This window comes from Vanacampus margaritifer, chromosome 10, assembly GCF_051991255.1.
Source record: "Vanacampus margaritifer isolate UIUO_Vmar chromosome 10, RoL_Vmar_1.0, whole genome shotgun sequence".
Lineage (NCBI taxonomy): Eukaryota > Metazoa > Chordata > Actinopteri > Syngnathiformes > Syngnathidae > Vanacampus > Vanacampus margaritifer.
The window spans coordinates 26717225-26741964 of record NC_135441.1 but is presented as its reverse complement, the minus strand read 5'-3'; the positions used below and the strand labels follow the sequence as shown (position 1 = coordinate 26741964).

The window sequence follows — 24740 nt, the reverse complement described above, 5'->3', positions numbered from 1 at the left end:
ACTTTTCAATTTTTTTACATTTTCAATCCATTATCCACAGCAAAAATGTGTTACGGGTTTTTCTTTGGAACCAAAACACATCTAACAAAAAAATTTGAATTTCAGTGGTCTCAAATTTTTTGACACAAACAAATGGCGTTGACGACGTCACCTCCGCGTTCAATAAATAATAATGATTGAGTAGGAACGTAGCCTTGCACATCCTCGGCGTAGCCCCGCCCCCTCCTGGAGACAGCGGAGGCATCAATTTGGTCTTTGGAGACGGACGGCCTCATTACGGCCATCGCCAGCAGAGACGGCAGAACTCATCGGCTGCTGTAATATCTGCCCTGATACGAGCTACTTCATCCTTCATTTCCTTTTGCCCGGTTCGAGGCGCCATTCGTTAGGCGGCGACAGTCCAATTCATTACGGATGTGAACACGCGCCTTCTCTCCTACTCGCCAAACTGTGGTTTCGTCTGGACGTCGTTGACGTCGCCGGCTAAAAACAAAACGCAGCCAGCCGTATAAAGGGCCTTGTTGACGACGTGGCAACACTTAACGGTGGTCGCCAGCATCTCTGAAACTTTTTTTTTTTTTCAAAAACGTTATCTGCTAGTCAACAGATAAGAAAAGGTTTCAATGTAGCTTTTGTGTCAGACTTTTTGTAATTACAATCCAGTCCTCTGCTTTTTTTCTATTTTTACTAAGGGTGTCATTTTTCATAAGCGCTACATAACCAAAATATTATTTTAAATACCGTCTAAAAAAAAAGTCCTATTTTGACATCCCCAAAAAGTTTTGTTTTTAAACATCTCCTCAGGAAGAAGATGGCCACCTCGGCTTAATTTGCCAAATCCTGACTTACAGTATACACATCATTCATATCCACCCCTCACGTGTTAGTGAAGTGTTGGATCATGTATGTTATTAATAAGAGGAAAATTCACCTCACATGCAGTATTGCACTGCAAAAGGGACAGTAGAAAATTAAAAAATATATATACATATAGTAAAATCAGGGATGTGATTTTTCCGCTAAAATTAGATTTTTTTTTTGGGGGGGGGGGGGTTTAGTAGTTCATTGTGTATGCACATGACTCCGACAGATAACATCTTCTGCTATAACAAAGACATTTGTGATATGCTCTAATATGAGTTACTTTTCATTTGGTCATGATACAATTATTTGTTCATGAAATTTGAACTCTTCAACATTATTTATGTGTTAACTTAGTAATCACATTAGTTAGATATGATGATATTCTCAGTGATAGTTTTTAAAAGCAAAGGCAGTCCAATGTTTTTGAATGTGACTGATTTTGAGTTGACTAAAACTGCCATTTTATATGGGATAGTTCAATATACATTGAAAATTTATGCTGTTTTGTCTATTTCTTTGTCATGTGAGTGCATTGAAAGTACTTAAAAACACGGAAAACCCATGAGCTCCGGGGCCCTGGACCTAGCTGGGTGCCAGCGGCCCCCAGACCCCCGGCTAAATTTTCAGATAATTTCACCTTGGTCAAATCACATCCCTGTAAAATAAGAAAATGATTACTTCAAATGAGCAAACGTATCTTCCAACAGAACAAGAAAGTCATTGTTTGATTTTTACATGAACGAATGAAATGGTGCAAACACGCGACAGGAGGCCGTTCGTCCCGCTGCGGCCAATGGAGGCAAAAATCTGCCGAGCGAGTGAGAGGACGTCCGCCCCATTAATGATGCATGCGTGCGTCCCTGAAGGATTATTAAATGTCGCAGGCAAAGAGCTTGAAGCTCTTCCTCTTTGGACTTGACCGACCGCACTGGCGTCTTTCGACTGATTATATTCAAACAATGAAGTCAAGTACAGAATTGGATAGCATCATATTAGGGCTGGGAATCAATTCTAATTTCCTCAACCGATTCCATTTCAATTCACAAGAGTTCAGTTTGATTTCGATTTCGAATTTTCCCCGATTGAATTCAATCCGATAATGATTAATTATGGAACATTCATTATTTTTAAATATCAAGGAAATGATAAAAACGCCACAAACATTACATTCCAAAATTCCTTTAAATTTTGCAGAGGTAGTAACTGGTTCAATTTAGTTTATTCATGAAAGTAACACGTTTCATAATCACAAACATTGACAACAGCAAGGATGAGATGAAAAAAAATCGAATTCAATTATTATCTAAACTGTCTTTAGGTATTTCTTAAATGTAAGAAAATACTTTTAAATTCATTTAAACAGTCACAATATATATTAAAACATTTTTTTTGGGCCTTTAAAATTCTATTTTCTTATGAATTTATGGGAACGAGATATTAAAATAATTCATGGTTTTATGAATTGATATCAGGCTTGAAATAGTAAAATCGATTTGATATCAATTACTCTATTTTTTTTATTTTTTATTTTTCCCAGCCCTACAAAATCTTCTGAACCAGCAGCTGCCTTGTGGTCTTCCTGTGAGTGTTGTGAGGATCGCGGCGCGTCCGCGTCGCTTTGTCGGCCGCGTTTCAAACAACAGTCGTGTGATCACAAAGACTTTGTCCACGTTGATCCTGTGATTTCCCACCGTGACCTCAGCGAGAGGTCACGCATCTGTTTGTTCTTTGTTCTTTTCTGGATTTCACTGTCAGCCATCAAAAGAGTTTTGCCTGGCGTTGATTCGTCTGAACTGTGAAGCCATTCGAAACTCTTGATTTGCTTGACAACTCACTTTTTCGTCACGTTATTTCAACGCCAGGTCATTTGTCGTCATTTTAGCGAAAAGCGAGCAATGTGAAAGAAAGAACAAATTGTGTTTCGTCACATGAGAATTGCAAAAAACTTTGAGGCGCGGAAGCAGCCGCGGTTACGCAACACGACAACACTTCAATGTGCTCGTGTTTTGTTGCTTCCAACTGGAATTGCTTCATGCAGCAAACGTTGCCGCACGGCCAAGCGGTTCCCTCCGGGCTGGAGGAACCACTCGTTTCCCCAGCACGCTTTTTTTTCTCTTTTTTTTTTTTTCATCTCATCCTAGCTAGCAGACTGCAACGTCGACACGCACTCGCTCAACTCCGACGCTCGTGAATTTTTTGCTCTTAGCACATTTTCCAAGCAAACTCCGGGTTGGCTTTTCCATCACCTGTTTTTCCTCCCTGAAATGCAGCACTTCGCTCCCACCGCCGCTCCCTTCCATCTGTTCTCCGCGAGCGGGAGGGAATCCCAACTCTCGCCTCTCTGCGGTGCATGAGGTCGCTTACGTAAGGGGATGGGGAGGGATGGGGGGTGGGGGGTGCGGGTGCGGGGGTGCGGGGGGGGGCACAGACAAGCAGCACTCACCTCTGCCAGCTTGCATGGAAAGCAAGAAGACGAGGCAAGCAGAGGCCGGATCAATTATTTATCAAGCCTCTGCAGCGCGAATGCTTTCTGGCCTCCCGTCGAGGCAGCAGGCAGCTTTAAGGTGAAGCTCAACGTGGGGGGGGGGGAAGCGTTTGCCTCCAGTTGTTGATCCGCCGCCGCCGCTCACGCCCGCAGCTCGGCCTCTCCGGAACAGGAAGTAGAAGGCATTTTATAATCACCTCCCGAGAAATGACAACTTGATCTGCGCCTGCAAAATGTCTGCGTGGCTTCTCAAAGGTTGAACGGAGGCCGTTGATCCAAATTTTTCGTTTCGTTGGCGTCGGCCAAAACCTCGTAGCGCCAAAATCGGGCACTTCTTAGGAGGCATGGAGCCGTTTTAGGTGTGGTGGGCGTGGTTTGTTTTGAATAATTAATGAGCCGGTTTAGCGGTTTGTGCGTCATCATTTTCTTTATCTAATGTCTTGCTTTTCTCCAACTGTGTCTTTTTTTTTTTCTCCTGCTTCCTCACTCCCCGCATCCCTCGATCCCGCCGCTCTCCCGCCTTGCGCTTCCACACAATTACACAGCGCTTCTTCTCACTCCCCCGGCGGCTCCGCTCCGCTATCTCAGTTTTTCTGCCATTGTTCCCTTTCTGGCGGCCCGCGGCTCCGAGCCCGCCCGTGTTCTCCGCCGTGGTCTTTCTTCTCCGTGCGACGACCGGCGCTGTTGTGGCAAATTGTTTTCGCTTGCGTACACCTCGGCCTCCCTGTCGAACCCTTGGCCGCGGATCCCCACACGCGTCCACAGTGGGAATGGCGGCGAGGGCCAATAGTGCACTTGGCTTCCAGCACCGCAATGTCGATATTCTTCCCAGCTTTCTGTCAGCTCTCAAAGTGGCGTGGATCAAGCCAGCGGCCCGCAGAGACGCATGAAAACCTGCGGGAGTGTCAAATGTTACTAGATTGTAGACCATTTTTGAACGTTTGCCAGAAAATGGATTGTCTGCTGCTGACCTGGACTGAAACGATGATCCAGTGCACCCAGATTAAAAATCGCATTTCCATTCTGGACACACTTCGCCAGGCTTCCTCTTTTTATTGGGTATTCACTAGTTAGCCTACATAGCGGTTGCTGTTCTAAAGGGGCGGGGACACACACAACGGCAACCTTCATTATACAGATAATAATACAGACCTGTTTTTCTTCAACGCTGAAAGTTTTAAGTGTTTCAGCCGCTGTCTTGTTTCTGTCCATTTTTTTTTTTTTTGGTCTTCAAGGAAAGTATTGCGGTGCCAATCATGGGTGCTTGTTTTCATCATACCAGCGTCCAATAGCTGCCGGGACCAAACGGAAAAGGTTGGATGATGGTGAGTGCATTGCCTTGTTTAGCACAGTTGAACTGCCAACCAAGATATGACTTTAGCTATTGCTAAATGCTAGCACAACGCGACAAGATTGCCATCCCCCGTCGACGAATCAGATTTGGCGCAATCTGTCTTCCGCAAGGATTATTGACAACGTTGACAAAGGTTGACTAGTGATTTCAATTTGGTGAGAATGTATTGAATAGGCCCTCTTTGATTTCCATCATAATTGTAGTTTTTAATTTTGAAATTCTGATCTGCCTCAAAATCGCTTATTTCTTTAATCGTTCCAAAGAAATCTCTCAATTGTCACTTCGTCTTCTCAAATGAACACACAATTAAGATGAAACTAAAACTAAAGCAACCCTAATAAGAAGAAGGACTGTCGGAAATAAATGGATTGACGTATGCCGGTTTGAGCTAACTCCTGTAATCTTTCTCGTCCACAGTCTCCTTTTTGCTGCTTCGTTTTCTTGATGCCCACAATCTCGTCTCAAATCACATCTTTTGCTGTGGACAACAGCCCGAGAATTCGACACGTACCGGCGGCGACCATGCCGCTTACGTAAGGTTTTGTTTGGTTGTCGTTTTGCTCTTCCTTGTGTTTATTTAAGTTTGATTTCTCACAACTCGACACCGAGTCACACTTTGGACGGCGAAATGCTGCCGCGGCTTCATGTTGGCCGCCGCGGCTAGTTTTTCTTTTCATTTTTTTGGGGCAAAATAGTAACAGCAGTGCTCGCGCATCTGTCGTGAGACAAACTCACTGTGACATCACTGACAAACGTATTATCAAGTGTTCCTGTCGACGTGAGAGCGTTTTCGCGTGTGCCAGTTGGCAGTTGCTACCTACGATGACGGATTACAACTAAACAAATATGCGCCATTTCGGCTTCTCATTCACGTCAATTAAGGACCCTTTGAAGGCAAAATGGCTTCCCTTTTGTTTTCAACTATGCCTCATTAAATGCAACTTTGTCGTGTTGCTGTCAGTAGTGCTAACGGAAGCTGGAGTGTTTATAATATCAGGGATTGATTAATCATGTCTGAGCTGATTTAAGTCTACTCACGTCACATTGTAACTTTTTGCTATTAAACTGGAGAAAAGGTTCGTTGGTTGTGCTTTAAAATAGTCGTCAAAATAATCATCCAATACATTCAATTTGATTTCAGGGATTTTGCAGTTTGGCAGTTTACTGATTTATTTCAGTTTGGATGACCTTAGCAGCATTTTTGGGGGGTTGGCCAAGACGCCAATTACGACTCAAGCGACAAGTGAGCACAATCGCAGACCGGATACGATTCTTGAGTTCCTTCTCAGGATGCGAAACAGAAATGACTGCAAATTTGAAGCGTAACAACTGAGAGTCAAGCCAAGCTCAACTATTTCATGACAATCACATGTTATGTGCGACCTCACTAGTCTAATCATGACCGTCTGATTAATATGACATTTGTGGAATATGATTTATGAATCAAAATCCAGCCTTTTTTATCAATATCAGAAGGCGGCCATTTTGTCACTTGCTGTCAAGTGAAAATGACATCACAGTTGCTCAGGTCACGACCAATCACAGCTCATCTTCAGGAAACAGGTGAGCTGTGATTGGTCGTTGCCTGAGCAACTGTGATGTCATCTTCAGTCGACGGCAAGTGGCAAAATGGCCGCCCCTTGAGATACATAGCTCGTAATTCCACAAAATTTCATATGAATCAGAATGTCTTGTTTACACTAGTGAGGTCACGTATAACATATTATTGTCAACAAATGTTTAAGGTTGACTTCCCCCATTAAGGCTGATTGAAATTAAAGTCAGCCTGACCGAAAAAAAATGTGTTGTTTTCTTACTTTTGCATTAAGCAGCTCTGACTTAAAAAAAACAACAACAACTAAAAGAACAGAAATATAACGAACATTCAAGGACATCTACAAAATATTGTCTTGGCAAAAAATTTTTTCTTAAGATGTTAGTAAGTGTGAGTGATGCATTCACAGTCCTAAATAGAATGCGTATGATTTATGCAAATGGCGTCCACAGCATTGCACAGAACTGGACAAAGTGTGCATGCAACACAGCTCGTGAACTTAAGAGGGTGGAAGAATTCACTGTACAGCAAAAAAAAACAAAAAACTAACAAAACAAACAAAAAAAAAAAACCTCCCTGACATATTTCTCCAATAAGAAGATGCGGAGGAGCCGGGCCGGGTGGGTCACTCTGGGCAGCCCGCGGAAGGCAGCGCGTTGCCATGGCAGCAGAGTAGTCATGGCTGGTGTTGCTGGGTCGGCGGCAGCTGGCAGCTGGTTGGCGAACAGCAGCAGATGGAGCCACGCAGGTTTCCAAGAACGCACGCACACACGCGCACACGCACACACACACACGCAGGCGCTGTCCCTCGCCTACATGTGTCACATCCTTCCTCGTCATTATCCAGTGAGAAAGCCGGCCGCTCTGTGGGGAGTTGATTGGGCTTTATCGTGCTTTTAGCCTTTTATGTGGCAGATTACAATGAACAAAGGGCCATTGTGTCACGGCTCCATTTGTCATTTACACCTCTTATCCTTTAAAGGTGCAAGGAGCCGGCTTTCATGAGGTTAAAGGCGGGGTCAATTGCAGGGCGAGGCATTAAGAAGCACGTTTGCCGCTATTCTCGGGGGGAGCCAGAAAATAGAGCCCAAGCCACAAGCAACTTGCGCTCGGAGGGTCGTCATTGCCTGCAAGATACCACAAGATGGGGGTAAAACTTTTTTTTTTTTCCAATTAGACAAGGCTATGGCCAGACTACAGCAGTTCTTGGCACCAAAATTCCACAAGATGGCGCCAAAGCAATATTTTTCTATTAGACATGGTTTTGGCCCGAGCTCATGCTGGGTAGGATCCAATCCCCAATAACTGTTGATAGGTGAATTTGTGAATGCCGAATTAAAGCTTGTGGTTTCACCATATTTGTGAAATGGTAAATAGTGTGTAACCTACCAGCAAATTCAACAACAACAAATTAACTCATTCACTGCCATTGACGGCTATAGACGTAAAAAAATTATTATTATTTTTAACTATTTCTATTAGTATAAAAAAAATTCCACTTTTGTTAACAAACGTATGAAAACCTAGAAAACATGTTTTTATTGTACATTTTGAACAGATATAAAATTTGTGATTAATCATGAGTTAGTGAAGTCATGCGATTAATTCCAATTAAAAAAAATTAATCGCCGGACGTAATTAAAAAAAATAAATAAGAAAAGATTATTAAAAATTAGGGACGTCAGGCGATTACAATTTTTATTCGTAATTAATCGCATGACTACAGTAGATAACTCACAATTATTATTAATCACAAAATGTATACCTGTTCTAAATGTACAGTAAAAAAAAATCTAGGTTTACATACTCTTGTTAACAAAAGTGTAAAAAGATAGATAGAAATAGTTCAAATGAATCTTTGACGTCTATAGCCGTCAATGGCAGTGAATGAGTTAAGGACAATTACAAAATTAACTAAAAACTAAAACTAAAATGGCTGCCAATATGGGGAACTCGGTTTTGAAACCAGCTGGCAGTAAATGAATTGTTTTAGTGGAACAAATCTGCTTTGGTGCCATTACTGCAACTGTTCACTTTACCCAAAAACGCTTCTTCCAAATCTGTAGCTGCACGTGCGCACGTGCGTGCACGTGAGCGCGGCCGTGGCGTTCCAAGCAGAGGAGGCAGCGGAAGGCAACAAGCAGCGGCTCACAGAACCCACGACTGTAAACTTGAGAAAACTTCGCAGACCCGCTCTCACCTTGCCCAAGACAAATCTAAACTTAGCCTGGCAGAACCAAATCGAAAACCCGCGCGCAGATTGCTCGCACGCCCACAAAAAAACACAACTTTGAAGCGAATCACATGAAGTGGCCATCGCAGATTGGGCCAAAGGCGGTAGTTATCTTTTCAACGAATAGCGCCGCTCATTACTATTCCACAAATCTGTCACGAGTCACCCACGGAATCGTTTCTCTTTGTGCGGTTGCCGCGGCAACTGTCATTAAGGTCCAGCAAGATGGCACAGTTTACAATTCGAGGGCAGGCTTGCGCCCGTGCCAACCTGGTTAGTGCATCTTTATTGCACAATGCTGCGGGGGTCACGGCGGGCCGAGCGGCGTGAGTGGATGTGAGGCGGCGCCGGGCCGCTGCCAACGGAGCAACGGCTTTCTCCAGCTGACCTCCTACGGATAACGGCGCGGCCGAGACCTTGTTTGCTCGTAGCTGCTAATTAATCACCATTACTGAGTCAACTTTGCCCCGCTTGATAATAAACTTGTTTCGATAAATCGGTGCTCGGCAGAGGAAGCAACAGTACTCGCACATGATACAAAAATGTGTTTTTTTTTTATCAGGAAAATAGCAATCTATAATATGGTGGTTTGTACAAATGTATAGTAATGATGTCATTAAGCACTCTAAAAAAACAGTTGGGTCAAAAATGGACCGATCCTCTACTTGGGTCTATTCGACCCAACTTTGAGTCGAGAAATGGGTCTTTTAGTGTAAAACAACTCACAAATATTGGTCAGAAAAAAATGGTTTATTTCCAATATATAAACGCCAAAAGTATCCATAATTGGGTTATTTTTGACCCAACTGTTTTTAGTGTGAGTAGAACGTATAGATTTCAACGGTTTTATTGACTGTTTTTGCTTCAATTCAAATGACATTGTGTTGCCCCTTGTGGTATGCATGCCTTGGCCACCAGGGGGCAGTATAATACAGATACCTGAATGTGTAATTGATCAAATTAGACAGAATTTGTTTTTCAGCTAACACGAGACAATTATTACTATTCATGTCTTTTTTTACAGGTTGCCGTCATCAACGGACGTTGAAGAAAGTGCTTAACTCATTTTGACAAAATAAGGAGTATAATGTAAAGTTTTTAAATGTAGGATGTTGAAACAATACATGCTCAAGTGAAGTACAGAAACTTGAAAGAAATCCAATTCAGTACAGTGACACTTTACTTTACTAATTCCCACCACTGTTGCTAGAGCACACAAACATCACAAACATGCATCGCATCATTTAACTGCTGCCTTTACCCCTTTCAGGGGTGGAAAATGTATCATTTAATGTATTTTTAATCACGCAGCGGCTGCATCCAAAAACAAGCCTGCTAATGACAAAGATGGAGGAGGCCAAATGTTGAAGGTTTTGCCACGGGCTTCAGGCTGAAGCAGGAAGTCAAGATTGAAAATAAGAACATGCGATCACGAAGCTATTAGGAGCTTTGACAAGTCCTCCTCACTTGTCTGGAGCATGTGCAGTGCGCCATGATAAGGATATTTCAACTCAATGCATTGATTTAGTTTGAAGGATATACGCAGGCAATCCATCACTTTATGTGTTTCCTACAAAGCTATAAATCATCTTCGGTAATTGGCCAGAGAAGGATATGTTGTTGTCGTTGTTGGTATAATACTCAATACAAGCAATTCAGAGCACAACAAAGGATTACATAACCCGCAGCGCAGCAATAAAAAGAAAATGTAATACGAGCAGGAAAATAATACCAAATAAATAAATAAATACTAGTATAATAAACTGTAAATGAACAAACACAGTGCCATTTCTTGGCACTTCACCTTGGAAACGATAAGTCCCATTTTAGTTAAAAATGTGTCCAGGAGATTATGACCCAATTTAATATGTGAACATTAAATTCACCTGGTGGATTCACGGTCAAATCTTAAGTCGGACCCTCGGCATGGGCGGGCCTTAGGGGTCCGTGCCCGCCCTTGCTGTTTTAAGAGGCCTGGCCAACTATCTATTCTTCCTATCAGTCACGTAAATTTGCGCCAATGCGTCTTCTGTTTCAAATAAAGCATGGCGTGCCAGCCAACCACACACCTGCTTTCACGTTTGGCTTTGATTGACGGCTAAAGCTAGCCAATGACAATCGGGATCGGGGGTGGCGGGGTGGGGGATCTGGGAGACGCGCGCTCTGGAGAAGCGCATCAGACAAATCTACTTCCGGGTTAACGAGCAGCGCGCGCGGCCGCTGTTCAAATGACCGTGCGGCGAGTACGTCATGCCGCTGACTTTTTGTGGATTCTAACAAGTGACGCAAAGCAACGTATTGTTAATGGAAGCCACCAAACGCCAAACATCGATCCAGGCGGACACAACATCGCAGGGAATCCCGAGTCCACTGGTTACAACGTTCACATGTGAGTGGCAAATTTATTTTAATCACATGCATGGACAAATTGTATAATAATGCGGTTAACAGACCCACGCAGGCACACAAACACAACAACAACTTATATTGGAGCATAACATTATTTATCACTAAGCACAGTTGCAGTACAATGTGTAAAGTGATCCAATGTCCGCACAAGTGTTTGTAGTTAACAGGGAACACTTTTATTGTCGCTCAGAAAACAGTACACTCCAACACGAGCGGTCACGGGACTAACGGCTCCAAAGCATGCGTGCGGGAGTTACCATAGTAACCCAGTAGCAGCGCTTTACGGCATGTCGCACTACTGTCGTAAAGTCCAGTGCATATAGTCCTTATATATTAAATTCCGTTTTTTATTGCCAAGTTTGTTAATGTTGATAACTGTCATTAAGTACTATACATATAAAAAGCACTTTACACATCCTTTTTGAACGTTTGGTTGCTGGTTGTTTATGTTTGTTTATACAACAATAACGTTAAACCGACCATATACTAATGCTGGCTAACGTACTAGCTTGAAGCATATAGCAATGGTAGCCACTTGTTGATATAATTGTGTGGTCTGACAACTATGGTTTCAGTTGGATTGCAAGTTTAGTTAAAGCCGACAAAAGTATGAGCTTGCATTGGTCTGTATGTCTTTATGTATTCATTAAAATAGTTTTTCATCAAACAGATGACAGAAAATGTCAAATGATTGTCCTGACTAAAACTAGACTAACATTTCGACAGTTTTTGTTGATGAAAACTAGACCATTAAAATTATATCTTGGACTAAAATAAAGACCAGCAACAAACCAAACCAAACTAAAGAGGCGATGTCATCTTGTAACTTGTCATGCTTTTTGTAAGGTGAAGCAAAGTAGATTCAATCCCAGACAGTAGCATTAGCTCTAGCATTAGCATGCGAGTGCCTGATTTGGGCCACCCTTTTATAGACAACTACAGTAAATTAGATTATTGTGGATTACCGTAGTAAATTAATGGCTGTCACTATTCTCCTTGTTATAATAAGTAGGTTTTGCATTCTGTGTTATTTTTTAATGGTAAATGGTTATTTTAATAATGTTGAGTTGAGCAAAATAAAACGAATGTTTACCCCAAAGAGAGCATCATGATTGGATTCAAGTTGAAACAGGCTTAACCTTCACAAATTTAAATGCATTATCCTGACAAAAGTTCAGTAGACAAAACATGACACTGGCTTATGTTTATGTCCTGACCTCATTAGCTCAGTGACTGAAGGCTGGAAATAACAAACTGCCAGCCGTGTTACAATATTTTGTCATCCCAGTACTTACAGTATATGTCACCTCGTGTGTATTTGTGCCGATTTGTATATCAGGCTGACAGGGTTGCCCCCCACCTTCCCCCTCAATTCCTAATGGCTTAATGGGCACCCCGTTGTGCTTCTGGAGCCCCCCCCCCCCACCCACGGAGAGAGGGGCACACTTTGAGAGGAGAGGAGCACAAAGGCGCAGGCATGTCTCTTGAGAGGAGTGTCTTTGTGGTACTGGGGCTGACCTCATGCCGATTACGCTCCCAGGGGGGTCCTCTTTGTGGGTCCTGACACCCAGAACCTCACCTTTACATAGCCCCCTGCTGCGCCCCACCAGGAGGGCCAAGCGCACCCCTGTCCATCACCACTCGTTGGCACAAGAGGCCACTTCCTCGACATTAAGTAGATGCATCTGTCTACATCTACTTGTCGGAGACAAATGGAGGAGATTTGTTTATCTACTGTACAGTACGTGTCTTACAGGTCGTTGAGGACAGTTACCCAACCTGTAATGCGCCATTAGGCACAATTTTTACATTTGATCATCTCACGGCACACCACAAAATAGTCACAAAATGTATCAATCTGAAGATCATAATGATGCCAAGTGATGCTCCGTCTTCATCGCCAAAATGTTAAGTACAATAAGATGCGGGCAAAACTGTGGTGGCAAAAACTTTATTCATACCACAACTATACCAACAATAGAGATAGATGAGAGAATGAAAAGGAACAGCTCAAGATCCAAAAGCGTACTAAAAGCGTCAAGAGTTAAACCCAAATATGAGAATTTATGGGGTTGTATATACTAATGGGATAAATATCTACATTTGAACAAAATGGAGGTGCTCAGCAGAAAATGGCCATCATTCCTGCAATGATCAATGTTGAAAAGTCAACTCTTCCGTCCAGTGTTGTAGTCGAGACCACACCGACCAAGACCATGACAAATTAAGAGCATTGGAAATCGAGAATGACACAAGACTTTTGGAGGTCGAGACCGTGACAAGACCAACTGTTTTCGAAGTCGAAACCAAGACAAGTCCAAGACTTTTGGAGGTCAAGGCTGAGACAAGACCAAGACTTTTGGACGTCGAGACCAAGACAAACTAAGACTTTTGGAGGTCGGAACCAACACACGACAAAGACTTTTGTAGGTCGAGACCAAAACAAGTCGAAGCCTTTTGGAGGTCAAGGCCGAGACAAGACCAAGACTTTTGGACGTCGAGACCAAAACAAACTAAGACCTTTGGAGGTTGGGACCGAGACACGACCAAGACTTTTGGAGGTCGAGGCCAAGACTAGGACAATACTTTTGGAGGTCGAGATCGAGACAAGACCAAGACATCTAAGAAAAAAACACCCAAAATAAAACAGAACAAAAGACCAATATCATTTATTTTCCAAAATTTTGCAACAAAACACATTCTTACTGTTCACAGTAGTAGTGGCCTGGTCTCGACGGCTCTTGATCAAAAATCCGCTCCGTCCAAGACATAGACAAGACCGTACAAATGCCATCGATTCCGAGACAAGACCGAGACCGGTCATGATACCAAGACCGATCTACAGAACTACAACACTCCTTCAATTACTTATTGGTTGTTTTATTTTAAATCCATTAGGGTGATTCATACAGACCGAATCGTAATCCCTAGTCTAAATACTTCTGGAATTTACTGTATGACAAACGGCGTGAGCCAAGAAAAACAAGCAATATTTTTGCGCTGCGGGCTACTCTGAAAGTACGCAAGTCATCAACAACTCATCGGTCCTAATGTAAAGCAAACAATAGATTGAAATTCATCGCTTGCAGTTGTGCTGTGGAACCGACCGTCGATGTGGTTTATCTGCTTCGCTCATCGATTTCTGTCCGTATCACTCGACACACAAACAGCCATTTTTCACCCTCGGCTCTGGCGAGTTGTGCATTAGGAAGCCGTCTTATTGAAAGGACGCCTTAGATTTTAACTGCTGATGATGGACGAGCCGTCTGCGTCTGTCTGCTGCAATCAATAGGCTCTCAAAGCAGGAATCGTGGATAGATAGCTTCTCCTTAGTGTGGAATTGGTTCTTTCTGGCAGAATGTTGACTTTTTCACATATTTAGCAGCATTCAACACAGAAGTGTGGGCAGTATTAATTCTGCCAGTCATTTTTTGCTGTTAAATAGGAATGCCACATTTATCAGTCTATCGATTTTCCATTGCGCTTATTCTTATTAACTCATTCTCTGCCATTGACGGCTATAGACGTCAAAAATTAATTTTTACTATTTATTTTAGTTTAACATTTCCCCCCACTTTTGTTAACAAGAGTATGAAAACCTAGATTTTTTTAGATATAAAAGTTGTGATTAATTGTGAGTTAACTAGTGAAGTCATGCGATTAATTACGATTAAAAATTGTAATTGCCTGACGCCCCTAATTTTTTAATAATCTTTTCTTAATTATTATTTTTTTTTAATTATTAAAAATAAAAAAATATATAAATTTTTTTTAAAGAAAAGATTATTAAAAATTAGGGGCATCATGAGATTAAAATTTGTAATCGTAATTAATCGCATGACTAGTTAACTCACAATTAATCACAAATTTTATAACTGTTCTAAATGTACAAAAAAAACCTAATTTCTAGGTTTTCATACTCTTAACAAAAATGGACTAATAGAAATAGTACTGTATTTTTTAGTAATGTATTTTTGACGTCTATAGCTGCCAATGGCAGTGAATGAGTTAAAGTTAATGTCTTCTAAATTTTATTCACCAGGGTCAAATTTAAAGAGCAACCATGCCAATTTGAATCATTCTAAAAATGGCAAAGTATATAAAATAAGGCTTTAAAATCATTGTTCTCTCTGCTCTCGAATGCTGTGCCATAACCCCCCAGGGAACGCAGCCGACTCCTGGCCAATCAAAGCGGCTCCTCTCATTCCCTTTAAATTCAACGCAGAAATCCGTGAGGTCTACATGAAAGTGGTTGAAAAACCACCTTTCGCTTTCAGCAAAGGAAAGACATTGACACAATTCTATCTATGCCAGTGATGTCGAGTGACAAGCAGAACAACGAAATGCTGTCGTCTTCCACCAGAGGGCAGACGGTACAAACGACTTACTTTTGGTGACATTTTTGTTTGGTGGTGCGCCTCGGTTCCAAAAGTTGGAAATAGGCCAATTGCTTTGAACTTAACGGGGAATTGAGTGTCGGGTGTACTTTATGTCCCGCTCCAGATATTGTGGAAGTCCCTCACCCGGAGGAATCGGCCCACCTCTGACACTCCTGCAAAGGCGGAAAATTGCCTCCCATTCCGTGTCAGTGCCTTTTATACAGAACAGCAACATAGAATAAAAGGCATAACAAAAAAAACAAGCCATCTTTTCCAGGCTGTGTGGTTTATGTTATTTATGAGGTCTTTGCCGCAATCCTTTGGCGGGCAAAACATCAAAACTAATCTGGTTTCTATTCACTGATATGGAAAATTGAGAACTTTGATTCCGTTTCCTCACAAAAGCAATACAATCCAGCACCCTTGCAGGTTGAAGCCTGAGCCCATTCCACACTTATGAGAAATTCCTGACCTCGCGGATGCGACCTGAGGCGTCATCGACTGCATATCGTCGTCCGTGTGACGTACGCATGACTGGCATTCTGTGGCTCCATATTGGAAAGCAAATTATTGAAGTGGAGGAATCGCCACTATGAGGCCGAGCAATTCCGAGCTTCCAACGTGAGCGGCAAAATTGCAATGAACTATTTATGACACTTCCATTCCGACCCCGACTTCCTTCATACTTTTTACCTGCATTTTGTGTTGCTGTTGTTAGTAACAGCTGAGCAGACTTGCCACTGTGGCACGGGTCGCAAGTTAAGATCTTTTTTGGGCATGCACGTTGGATCGCCGCGAAATCTGTGGGATGTTTAAACCATGATTGAACTTTTTTTTAACCATCATTTCAATAGGTATGTTTGGCAGCTTTATTTATGTAGCGCAATTCATACACAAAGTAACTCAATGTGATTTAAATAATTCCAACATTAAATAGAAAAGAGCAAAGAACATGTAAAAAAAAAATGACTAAAACGGCAAATACAAATTTTTTTTAATAGTTGCTTTAACATAGCTCAATTATAAGCAACAACACTACGACATAAAGAACTCAATATCAACAGCGTAGCATAAAAATGTCAGGACTAGCCTACTAGAACAGCTGAACTTGATTTGGGGTCACTTTAAATGGTGGCTTTGAATGTGATTCCTGAATTCTGAACACCTCCGCGTTTTAGTTCTGAGGATGTGCACACTTACGCAATCACATTCAATTTTTTACTTCACCTCAAAAAATATTATTTTTGTTTAAGTTTTATTATTTTTTTGTTTAACTTGAACTGGTTTTAGGTTACATTAATGGTGTAAAAAACAATCTGAAATTGTTTTTTGGTCTTATTGAATAGAGGTGTGGGGGGGGAGAGAGAGAGGAAATGGAGCTAATCTTTTGTTAATGGACGTGTTAATCAGTTCTTATAGCAGCTTTTATGGCTTTCCAGTGGATAAAGATGATGATGAGAAGAAATAGCAAGGAAAGGATATGGAGGGAAAAGACAATAAAGGTTTCAATGTGTTTAGGAAATATCCTAACAGTGCTTTAGTACATGCCGGATTGTATTTGACATCAAATCGTATCTCGGACGCACACGTAGTGGACCAATCGGAACCACGGTGAGGATTTGTTTTGTCAATACAGTGACGGGTGATTGGACATAATCAACCACAACTCTCGCTTTTCTGCCCGAAATCTTTCTGTAGGTTTCTGCAAACATTCTGATGAGAGCCTCGCCCGAGTGTTGGTTTCGGTTTTTGTGCTGTCGACTTCAAAAGCAGGTCCTCCATGTGGCTTTGCGTGAAAAACTCAACTTTCTCAAATGTGCAAAACAAAGGCATCATAAACAAAACCGTCACGCTCAGTATCTCAATCAGTGGGAGGCGTTGAAATTAAGTATCGTATCTATTCAGGTATTTATTTTTAATTTTTATTTTTTTTAACCCCCGAAGACTCGCGTAACAGTAAAAATGCCGCACATGCATAGACGCAAATGAGAGAGAAGCAAACGAGGTTGTGGCATTAGCGGCCCTCCGTGTATAAAGCGGCATGACGGCGAGGTCATCTGGGGTGCAACGAGCGGATTTAATATAATGATGTCAACTTAAATACCTTTTGTTGCTTAATGAGACGGGAGACTCAACTTCCCACCATCGTATCATAATAATAATAATGATGATGTGAAAGAGAAAGCAATTTGTGGATAAAGTAAGTGAATGTGCAAGAGCTGATGCTGAAACAAAGTGTAGAATTATAGGAAATGTGAAAATTGGAAAAAAAAAAGTTCAAATATTGATTTATAATGATGGAAATTGCTCAAATCGGTGTGATCGATGACGATTTTGCATTCTGCTCGTGAGAATTAGTCAAATGTTAAACATGCTAACGTGATGAAATTGTGAACTTAAAAAAGCAAATGGATTCATGAGATGGACATTTTGAAGATGGAATTGTTTGAATCGGTCAAGAAGGATTAGCTAAAAATTGACGCATGCTTGCATTAAAGTAGCACTAGGTAACTTTTCAACCTTAATCAAATATTTTCGTAACTCTTTTGATGCAACATTGACTTAAAACGAGTTGAATGGTAGCTTTTCCATGGCTCGAGGGGGTCTGCGTCATTTTTACTGGCACGAAGCAACTTTGAGGAGGATGGTAGGGACATCAAAACACAAAAAACGACAAACGTGCCGACTGCTTTATGGCACTTCATACGTCACTTCCCCCTTTCCCCATTTGTCACAAAGACGGAAGTCAATTTGAATGTCGATGCACGATTACTGCTGTCCTGGCAGAAGCTGCTAAACAGCTGAAAAGTTTTATCTGAGGAGACAAAAAAAAAAAAGGGAAAGGAACAGTCAAGGATCAGCTTTTGTCCGACTTTCACTAGCTGGCGTCAGATCAAAAAAAAACGCAATGCGCTTGTCCTCATGAGAAATGTGGTCTTTAGGCATTAACATTAGCGCTTTTGTCAATATGGCGCCGCCATAATCAACGTCAACTGAAAGTTCTTTAGTGTTGCTTTAATGTTAAAAAAAAATACCCCATAAAAAATGAATGAAAGATGAATGATGGTCAGAGGTCAGAATATATGGAAGGATTTGGTAAATGTGTAAAATGTTTGCATTAATTAGAGAATTTTGCTTTAAAAAAATGTGGAATTCTAAAAATTGGGATGTGAAAATATCACAAATGAGCTGAACATGTTGCGTTTTGGATGAATTTGTGTTGTGTGAGGCGAGATGGGAACGACAGCGGCAGACAGGTGCCGACACGCACGCACACAAGCGGTCAAGCCACTTCAACAAGACGCTCTTCTTATGATTAATGCATGTCAGCCAGGACAACATGGACAGGAGCCGCAGAGGGAGGAGGCGGCGGCAGACAGGTTGGAGGCGGAGGTGCCATCTTAGGAGATATAGTCATCATAAAAATATAAATACCATTTTTTTCCCATAATAAATGACTTAGAATTGATTGATGATGTCATCATTCCAGTGATTTTTTATTTTATTTTTTAAAGCTACTTATGTAGAATAATGTGATGTTCCTGCAGTAATTCTTTGGGGGGCTCAAATTTTACACGCCAAGCATTCATAGTCGTTCAACAACTGTGGGGCGAGCCTGGGATCACGTTTTAAAGATTGTGTCGGGTTACAAAGCAAAACGCGTTTGCTACTTGACGGCCGGAGATTAACGGCTGTTGCCGCGTCTCGCTTTTAAGTGCGGCGACCAGCAGACAGTCGCAGAGGTCCACGTCAGGGTCGTCTGCCAGTTGCGCGCCTCCTCCCCTCGCCGAGCTTACGTAGCGCCGCTCGGCAGCCACTTTTACGCGTAGCAGAGGGGGCATTAAACGCACCATTTGCTTCCCCACACAGTATTCACTTTCCTGCCGTCTCCTCGCTTCCTTCATGTGATTTACGTCTTCAGCTGCATCAGCCGTGCTCCTCAAATCCCCGCTTGACCTTTTGACAGCACTTAACCCCACCCACTCCGCGTTTAGGGCCTCGTAATCGGGCACAGTTGGGCTCTTAAAAACAACCACGGGAGCAGCAAATGCACCATAAATTTCTACTGTGTAAAAAAAAAAAAAAAAAACTAAAAAATCTGAAGGCATAAAGTTGGTTGTCTGTCAAGTAGCTTCCATTCGGAGCCAGCGTTCGTTTGAGAGTCAAACGAACGCATGCTGATTTTTCATTGCATCTGTATAATGTAGTTTTATTGGTTTTTAAATAGTTGAACCCGTCCGTCCCACATGCATTAAATACATTTAAAACATATCCAAACACATTTGAACTGATTAGCACTCACTTAGGCTAGAAAACATTATTTTCAGCAGTTCTTAGTGCTCTCATAATACCGAAATAAATATACTTAAAATCCAATTTAAAATAATCTGCATTAAATCAATAACGGTACCAAAGACTAAAACGAAGGACATTTTCACTACGTATAATTATAGTTAGTCTGTTAGTTTGGTAAACATAAAATGCAGTTTTAGTTAGTGTTCCTTTTTTAAAAAGCATGTTTGTTTTTATTTTATTTCATTAACGAAATTGTTCTTTGAATCTAATTTTTTTCGTTTTTGTTAACTAAAATGACATTGTTCAGTAGTTAGAAACCTTCGAACAACTACTACTTTAACAAACACAACTGAGTATACAATAATCCTCACAGGCATATAATCCAATGAAACAATGTCTATTACTGCAGTTTAGTAGGGGACCTTCTCTGCCTCTTGTTCTCGCTCTTACTTACGCTGCAGTTACATCCAGTAGAGCAGGGGTGCCAAAGTCCGGTCCGCGAGAGCCCCCTATCCAGCCTGTTTTCCATGTCTCCCTCCTTCAACGCAGCTGAATCTAATGATCAGCTCATCGGCAAGCTTTGCAGAAGCCTGGTAACGATCTTGATCCTGAATCAGGTGTGTTGGTGGAGTGAAACATGTGAAACAGGCTGGGGTAGGGGCTCTCTCAAGGACCCAACTTGGGCACCCCTGCAATAGAGCTACATGCCACCTTGCATCGTACAAAACAAAACAAAAAGGATTTGAATAGGGGAAAATCGAAATATATTTGATGCTAACGTTATGCATGAAAAAAAGCTTAAAAATGTTTTGAAAAATGACAGACTGTTAAAAAAAAAAAAGGCCGCAAGCTGAAAGGGCAGTAAAGTCGATGGAGGCCTGAGGGTTCGAAAGAATGGGAAGGAAAACTGACAATCTATTGCGGTAACGTCAGCACGATCAGAAGGAGCGAAAGTGCCATCGTCCGCTCCTTCCTGTCTTCCTTCCCCATTTTCAGAACGTGCTTATGTAATGGCCGCCGTGTGGAGGCTGTCGGTGTTGGATGCCGGCCTGCAGATTTGTGAAGAAAATCATCCAAAAATCCAACTCTGCGCCGCCGTCATCTGGTTCAATCTGGAACACATCAGAGAGGAAGAGGCTGTGACACGCGGAGTGCATTTTTTTTCTTTTTGACATCTCAATCGGCAACACGCCGAGACGATGAGAGAAAGCGCGCCGATGAATCGGGAAGTGGGCCGAGGTCGGCCAACGGGGTGAAGAAGAAGCCGCTTTTGTCACGGCATCCCAGCGCTGAAAAGAAGATGTGGGAAGATTTCTCTCGCAGAGCAAATAGGACGAGCGCGGCGCCAGCTTGCTTGACTTGGTGGGTGGCTGCAGAGGACCGGCGCCATTGATGCTACTTCCTGAGGGCTCAACGCGTGCGGCGACACAGATGAGAGGCGGAGGCTTTGCACTTACCTCATCGTCACACGACACTGAACGCTGACGTTCTCGGCCGACATCTACACATTTTCCTCCATTTTCAATTCCTGTAAAGTAGTGGTGACCGTAGTCAGGCATTTGCAACCCCTCCATTTTTTTTATTTTTTTGCGGCATGTGATACACGAGTAACTCAATAAGATTTTCAAGATGCGAGCCATTGTTCGGCTGATTTTTTTTCCCCCTCCTTTTTTTGCTTTGACTTGATGGTGAAAAATTCTTAAAAAAAAAAAGGAGAGCAAAAAAAACAAACAGACCTGAAGTCCAGCAAATTTGACGTTTACTGTCAATCTAAACAAAAAAAGAATAATGCGTTGTGAATTTAAATAACCACAAAGATTTGCCTGACGTTGCAAAATGCCATAAACAGGTCATGAATAGCAACAGTGTTGTGGCGTTTTAACAGTCTAAACAACAGCTGTTCTTACATAAATGGTGCTCAAACACATGTGGACATAATGCAGCTTACTGAAACGCCGTGGCGGTCTATACATACAAATATACTGTACACGGAGTAGATGTGTATGTCTGTATTATACTGCCCCCTGGTGGCCAAAAGAGCAGCAACATTTCCCTTAGATTGAAGCAAAAAAGTGTTTCATTCTTTACATTCTATTCGTCATTAGTGATTTTTTTTCTTAAATACAATGTGATAGACAAGAGTGCTATTTTTTTTTTTTTCGTTAAACACGTTACAAAATTATTTTTTATGGTAAGGCTGGTAGATCAATAAAATTGTCATTCATTTTAATAGGGAGCATAGTTTTGAGATCCAAGTGCTTTGAGTTACAAGCATGATCACAGACCAAATTAAAGTCCATCCTTCCATTTTTTTTTGGGGGGGGGGGGGGGGTTTGTGGCCCTACAGGAAAAGTCTGCACACCCCTGCTGTGAGGCACATGATGGTCACATCACATGACTGCGCCCTGTAATGGATATTGTCGGCTGGTTCAAACCACTTCCTCCCAAGCCACTTTTGCACCGACTTCCTTTATTTGGCTGGTCAATTAGGAGCTGCCATGTATCCGACCACAGCTCACATTAGTGCTCTCACAAAGCAGCTCCAGAGGAGATGCTAGCCCCTCACCCCCCACCACCTCAATCTACTGTTACTCCCTGTAGAATTAAGACACATCCTACTGCACTGAAGGGTCAGTAACCAATCCAGTGTCAAATTATTTTAATACAAGTCCACTTATTGTTTGGGATAAAAATACGCCAAAGAGCCTAAAAAAGGGCAGCCTTTTTAGGGAGGTGGGTTCAGCTAACTGCAGATTGGATTTGATGTGCAATGCTGCCATCTGCTGCAGAGAAAAAGGAAGTGACTCGTGAACGGGCAATGGAATATTTTCTGAAGGGTTGAAGGGTGAGAAGTCAAGTTCCCCATCATAATGTGTCATGATGTGTACAAGCGAACAAGCTTTGTGTACATTGAGATTGTCGTGTGTCAAATTTAAACCATGTCTGCTAAATTGGATTTAAATGTATCCATTTGTGTTAAATCAATTTTTTTTATTGTGTTGTAACATTGTTGAAGAGGGAGCTTGAACCAATCCTAAAACTGTCTTTGTCTCCACCACATTTGGACCAGACCCCACAAAAAAAGGCACTTGTTGGTCTTCCAAGGGTCACAGTAGAATCTCCAGTTAAATTCTAATTTATGGGTGTGTTCACAGTCTAGTTTGCAACAAAGTTATTATAGTTAACCAAAACTAATAATAATAAAAAGTATATTATAAAATGAAACAGTAATTATTATTATTAATATTAAGTTTATTATTTATAAGACGATTCAGTGACCTTTTTGTTATCCAGCACGCAACAAATACTTAATAATTAACATGCACATAAAAACTGAAATTAATACTAAAACTAATAAAAAACGTAAAAAGTAAGTTGAAACATTTCCGAAAAATACAAAAATATTCAGAAAAATACAAAAATATTCAGAAAAATACAAAAATAATCAAAACCCGCTCTGAAAACTAATTAAAACTAACTAGATTTAGAAAAATGTCAAAACAAAGTAAAATAATAATGAAAAACCCCAAACTGTTATGCTGCATTCAAAGAAGGTAAGAAGTCGGACTTTTCCGGCCTCATACCAGGAAGTGTACACGGGAACGCCCCTTTGAACTCGGCGATCCGAAGTTGCAAAGTCGGGGGCGTGGGGAGGGCAGGAACCCGACTTCACCGACCGGCTTCAATCTGACGTCACTCGTCAATGCCAAACCCCCGTCGGGATACAGACCGCGAATGGCAAAACATCGTTTACACAATCCGAAACATAATGTATGCACTTCTTGATTAGTAGCTTCACGTGACCTACCATGATTTGGACTGACTGCGTTCACAAGAACAACAAACAATTCATCGGAATCAGACAACTTTGTTGTGTGGATTCGCCTCGAATGACTTGAGGTCGGAACTGGGACAATCCGATTGGGATCAGTCCGAATTCCCACCCTCCTCAAATGCAGCATATACCGGATACACTGGCTTGAAACCAGAATCCAGAGAACTTTTTGTGTTTCCACCACATTTGCGCAGGTATCAATAGGGAATCTTGAAACAGTGAACGAGGTATAGTAGTAGTTTGCATCCAAAATATGTGGCATAAAACAAACCAAAAGATATTTGAACAAAACAACATGTGACGTTCCTTATTTGACGGAGGACATTCTTGGCTGCTGCCAAGCAAAGCTAACCTGCAATGGCCAGACTGAGCGTTTTCTGGGAGATGATCGGGTCTCAGACATCATCCTCTTTCCTGGCTCACCATTGCGATGCTGTGGCTGGCTGGAGGAGGCGCAGGACAGGATAGGACAGGCTGGAAGGAGGTGGGCGGTCGGGCAGAAAGATCGCAGCTTAGCCGTCCACCGTTTATCCGCTCTTACTCGCCGCCGTCCGATGAAGGGGGCGCGTGCGGGAGCAGCCTGGCGTGTGCCGTGAGAAAACCTCGCAAGATTACGCAGTGGTAATTAATAGGACGAGGGCAGATTATCAATCTTGGTATATCGAACATGGCAGGAGGTCTCTTACTAGACATACTGTAAAGCTCCCCACCCCCTGCTGACCGGACCCCTGCTGGCAAACGTCTCGCCTCGCTCCGTATTAGACTTCCTTTGACGATTGCAGTATTACCGCCACTGTGTCAATGTTTTACAGAAACCCTCATTTGCATATAATATCTGCGCCATACAAAAACGACAAAGACTTTCTCTTTTTTTTCTCTCAATGTGATGCGTATTTGTGTTTGCAGCGATAGGAAAAGTACTTACGCTGTGCAGCTTGCCTGCTAAGTCGCTAGCCCAGAATTTGCCGTTTTTAGCCCGACATAAGACAAGACAGCACATGATCAAGATCTCAACTGCGGTTAACTTGACCTTTCTCTATTTACAACCTTCAATTATAAACAGGTCACAATTTTGACAAAGTAGCAGAAAATAAAATGTCGGGAGTAAAAATAATCTAAGCAATAAATATTCTACTTAAGTACAGTAACCAAGTAATTGTATTGCATCACTTGCCAGCGCTGCAAACTTTACCGCTGCAGCATGTCGGCCTACTAATTGGTGACAATGTTGACAGGAAGTCGAACCCCTCCCTCCCGTTGACTTCATTCAACAATTCCAGATGAGTAAACACACGGAAGGACGTGGATGCACACACTTGAAAGACTCAGG

General features: G+C 42.0%; 1 long non-coding RNA gene across 3 annotated transcripts in view; it reads left to right on the top strand.

The window, feature by feature from the left end:
* The first annotated feature begins 10698 nt into the window (after nucleotides 1–10698).
* LOC144058757 (uncharacterized) overlaps nucleotides 10699–24740 on the top strand; it is a 41322-nt gene continuing 27280 nt past the window's right edge. For all 3 annotated transcript variants that reach the window (XR_013295476.1, XR_013295474.1, XR_013295475.1), the window contains exon 1: nucleotides 10699–10880. This is a non-coding gene — a long non-coding RNA (uncharacterized LOC144058757). The remainder of the gene's footprint in view (nucleotides 10881–24740) is intronic.